At 48.8% G+C, this 5,000-nt stretch overlaps 1 protein-coding gene across 1 annotated transcript in view; it reads right to left on the bottom strand.

Annotated features, from left to right (window-relative positions):
• The window catches only part of mmp24 (matrix metallopeptidase 24), a gene marked incomplete at both ends in the record, with an annotated part of 367,122 nt that overhangs the window by 360,964 nt on the left and 1,158 nt on the right, over positions 1–5,000 (bottom strand). The gene's annotated exons all lie outside the window — the stretch shown is intronic.

The raw sequence follows: 5,000 nt of genomic DNA, 5'->3' as shown, positions 1-5,000 counted from the left end.
CCGTTGACCCCTCTAAATGGTACAGTCTCATTAAGACCACAGCCCCCGCCCTCATGGTGAGATGGTACAGTTTCATTAGACCACTGCCCCCACCCTCCTGGCGAGATGGTACAGTCTCCTTAGCCCCCCCGTTGACCCCTCTATATGGTATAGTCTCATTAGCCCGGGTTGTGGCAGCTTGTTAACCTTGCTAATCGAAAAGAGAACAGGCATAAAAGACCCTGGAATTTACTGCCTGGTCTCCCTACATCAAAGGACAGTGGGTGAGGATGGGGGAGAAAGGAGAGTGAGTCAGGACACTGTCTGACTATGCGTGCGTGCGTGTGTGTGTGTGTGTGTGTGTGTGTGTGTGTAACAGTAACAGTTGAGGCAGAGTTGCCGTTTCATTGACCTGGAGTGTCATCGAGTTTCACATTTCAGATTTCTCTTGACCACAGAACTAAATGCTTTGATTAATGAGACGTGGTTGATGTATTTGATACAGAGAGTTCAGGTTTCAATCCTCAGTAGACTTAGGAGAGGTGTGAGCTGTTGAGGCAAGGTAGGATCGTGTGTTGAGTTCCCACAGCTTTGTAATTTATGAGTCTCAGGAGCATGCTGTGGCAAGTCTAACTGTCATCATTTGCACTTGAGCAGCCAACAGGGCTGACATTATCAGGCAGCAAACATTGTCATGCAGCTAACATTACTCTACAGCTAACTTTACCGGCTAACATTACTGTACAGTAAACACTGCCTTTGCAACTAAACTCATTTGGTGATTTGACTGAGTGGTGAAGTCTGTCTCCAGTCTAAGTTAATTTAATCTTGTTTAACTCAGTGTGTTTCTAGTTGTAGAAGGCTATTTCTGTGGCTATCCTGCCTGAAGCACTGGGACCTAGTTTCTGTTGAAAACAATCTGCTTAAAACCAATATTGCTGTCAATCTCCAGTGGCAGGGGCTAAAAATGATCTGCAAGGTATTTAAGTCCCTACTCAGCTTTAAATAGAACTAAATACCTTTGGACTGAGTGGTGAAGTCTGTCTCCAGACTGAGTAAGTTAATTGAATCTTGTTTAATTTAATTTATTTTAATATTGTTCTTATCTATCGTCCCCCTTGTCAGCTTGGTGACTTCTTAGAAGAGATGGATGTCGTTCTCAGCTTCTTCCACTACTGGGTGACTTTAACATCCAGTCAGAGACACTTCACCCCTCTGGAGTACTTGACCTTCTCTCCTCCTTTGCCCTTACCCTGTCCCACTTTCCTCCAACTCATAAGGCGGTCAATCTGCTCGACCTTGTCTTCACCAGATCTTCCCATCCCTCCAACCTTACTGTTACCCCCATCCCACTTTCTGATCATCATTTTGTATCCTTTTCCCTTCCCCTCAAATCCCACCCCCTCCCAGTCAGTTTCTACCCAGACTGTATCCTCTCATTGCAACCTGCGTATCCTCTCCCTCACCACTCACTCTTCTTCTGTCTTCTCCTCCCTACCCTCTGTTGAATCCTTCTCCCTTCTATCCACTGATGCAGCCTCCTCCACCCTCCACCCTCCTGTCTACTTTCTCCTCATCCTTCGACTCTCTCTCTCCACTGACCTTAAGGCCAGCACGATCCTCTCCATGCGCTCCTTGGCCGTCAGAAACCCTCCAAGCTTGTAGAGTAGAGCTCCGGGCAGTTGGAAATGGAGTAAAACCGGCCTCCCTTATGACCTAAAACCTGATCTCTCTCTCTCTTCCTCAACTACACTTCCTCTGCATCAGCTGCTACAGCCTCTTACTACCATTCAGAAATCCTCTGCCTCTGACCCCAAGGAAACTGTTCTCAACATTTTCTTCACTCCTCAACACACCTCTTCCCCCTCCTCCCTCCTCCCTCCTCCCTCCTCCCTCCTCCCTGTCTGCAGACGACTATTAGTCACCTATGTTGACAAGAAGGTGGATGACATTAGCAACTCTTTCTCTCTACCTCTTGTCAACACTGTTACCACTCCTCCCAAACCCACTGTGCTACACTTGGTCTCTGGTTTATCCCCTCTCTCCTGATGATATTCCAAAACTGGTCTCATCCAAGCAACCACCTGCCCTCTCAATCCTATCCCCTCTCCCTTTCTCCAATGCATTTCCAAAGAGCTCCTTCCGTTCATTACCACAATAATCAATTCCTCTCTATCCGCACTATTTTCCCAGCTGCCTTTAAGACAGCCAGTTCTCAAGAAACCAACTCTTGACCTGTCTGCTGTCCATAATGTCACAACCCAACGGCTCTGCATGTACATTGAAACAATGGGCTCGTTCCCACGCAGGGCCGTGGCCCGGACACAGGTGTGTCGGATAGCTCAGGGTTAGATGACAGCACCCGGGTAGGTGTTAGCAGGGAATGGCTTACCTTCGTGCGAGGTTCCCTATCGTTGATAGCTTGGGTTACTGGACAGCCCGCGCGTTAGTTGGCAGGTGTGTTCCCTTCTGTTCAGTATAGTTGAACATATAACAAAACAAAACCGGACACAACACGACTTGGGGAGTGATCCCACAGTTCCAAACAGTAATAGGTTTCCAGAGTATATATATCCTCAGGGGTTCTTATGCGTCTCTAGAATATACGTCTCAATGTCTCTCGATCACTTCCTCTCTCTTCAATCACCTCTCGCCTCTCTCACTTCTCCGAGGTAGGAAACGAGCACCATTCCAATAACACCCGCCAACAGGCAAGCCACTCCCCCATATACCCTGGGTAGCCAATCATCATAACCCACTGAGCTTACCGTGACAGACGTATACAGCAGAAATAGTTGGATCGTGACAATAACTACAGACATAACTACTGTCCTTCTTATCTAAAACCCTTGAACGTGCTGTCTCTAACCAACTGTCTCACTATCTCCTTCAGAACAACCTCCTTGACCCTCGGCAATCTAGCTTTAAGGCTAGGCTTCCTATCGAGACTGCTCTCCTTGCTGTCACAGAGGCCCTCCACTCTGCTCGAGCTTCCTCCCTCTCCTCTGTTCTCATTCTCCTGAACCATTCTGCTGCATTTGACCCAGTAAATCACCTGATCCTTCTCTCCGCCCTCTCAGAACTGGGAATCTCTGGCTCCGTACTCTCCTGGTTTGCGTTCTACCTGGCTGATCTCTCTTACCAGGGGAAGTGCAGAGGATCACTGTTCTCTCCACAACCCCTCACCACTGGGGTCCCCCAGGGCTCTGTCCTAGGGCCCTTACTGTTCTCCCACTATACCAAATCTCTTGGCTCGGTAATTTCCTCACATAGTTTCTCCTACCACTGCTACGCAGATGACACTCAACTCTTTCTCTCTTTCTCCCCCTCTGGGGAACTCACAGGTGGCAACACTTGTCTTGTAGACATTTCTGCTTGGATGGACAGCCCACCACCTCAAGCTCAACCTTAACAAGACTAAGCTGCTCTTCCTCCCTGGGAAAGCCTGCCCTCTCCAAGCCTCCTCTACTGTGACCCCAGACAGCCAAGAATCTTGGGGGTGATCCTTGACAACCACTTCCATCCTGTGCGGCGAACAACACAGCGACAGCACACTCCTGTAGATTATTCCTCTACAACATCAGAAGGATATGTCCATTCCTTTTTTGAAATTTTGTTTTTCTGATTTTATCCCTTTTTCACCCAATTTGGTATCCAATTGCACCCAACCTAGTATCCAATTATCCCCTGCCTATTGCGTAGGATCCGCCGCACGACCCCGTGGCCGGCAGCCCCAGAGGAGATAGCCAGGCAGACTAGCTGTCTGGCTCCTCGAGCCCAACACTGTTATTCCAGCACCAGACGGGGGCGGTGTTGCGCGACGGATCCTTGTCCGGAAATAGTCCTATACCCCCCTTGGGAGCGGCCGCTCAATATGCCGCTCCCTGTGGGCCCCGGCCATATCCGGGTCTGGCGAGACCGGGATTCGATCCCAGTCCCCGGTGGGCAGCTTGCACTAGAGGCTGGTGCTTAGACCGCTGCGCCACCGCGGGGCTTTGGATATGTCCATTCCTCACAAAAGAAGCAGCACAACTCTTGGTCCAGCCACTTGTATCTCGTGCCTTGACTACTGCAACATACTAACATACTCTCGGCCCGGGCTCCCTGCCTCCACCATCAAATCTCTGCAGCTCATCCAGAATGATGCCGCCCGTCTGGTGTTCTATCTCCCCATGTTCTCCCATGTCACCCCCTCCTTCGCACCCTTCACTAGCTCCCGGTAGCAGCTCACATGAGATTCAGATCAGATTCCCTACTTGCTAATAATGGTCAGGCCACAGACCCCTGCCCGATCACTCCGCTTTTACACATTGGCTGGCCGCCTGGCACCTCTGCCTCTACGTGGATGCAGCAGTCGCGCTATTCGGTCACAGCTCTTCACTGTCCTGTCGCCCTGCTGGTGGAACGAGCTTCCCACTGCTGTCGGGAACGCAGAGTCACTATCTATCTTCCGCCGTAGACTGAAGAACCATCTTGGCTACATCTTGTCTGTCTCTCCTGAATTCTTCATCCCCACAACCCCCCTGTACAGTACCTCTATTGTAAATACTTCTTTAGTAATTCTTCCCTCTTCTAGCATTGTAATGGCCAATGGCCCCTGGTCCTAGCATAGATTTGTTTTTCTTATGATGACTGATGCGTAGATGATTCAGTTACTAAGACAAATGTACTTCGCTTTACAAGTCGCTTTGGATAAAGGCGTCTGCTAAATGTCTAAAATGTAAAAGTGTAAAGCTAACATTACCACACAGCTAACATCGGCTGCGTTCGTAAATTAGCTCTGAGAGCGCCGGAGCGTCCACATGACTGCCTCTTAGCTAATTTACGAACGCAGCCATAATCATATAGCTAACATTACCAGGTTGTATTAGAAAATATACTGTAGTATACTATAGATGATGTACAGATGCTCTCTCTATACACAAACTAGCCTAGCTAGCTAACTTGCTATAGATGTAAAACAACATGCTACGGTTAGGGTTTGGACTGGGGTTAAGACTAGGATTAAAGTTATATATTAT

This window comes from Nansenia antarctica (genome assembly GCF_963989245.1).
Source record: "Nansenia antarctica genome assembly, chromosome: 18".
Classification (NCBI taxonomy): domain Eukaryota; kingdom Metazoa; phylum Chordata; class Actinopteri; order Argentiniformes; family Microstomatidae; genus Nansenia; species Nansenia antarctica.
The sequence above is the reverse complement of the archived record's forward strand: the minus strand, read 5'-3'. Positions and strand labels throughout refer to the sequence as shown.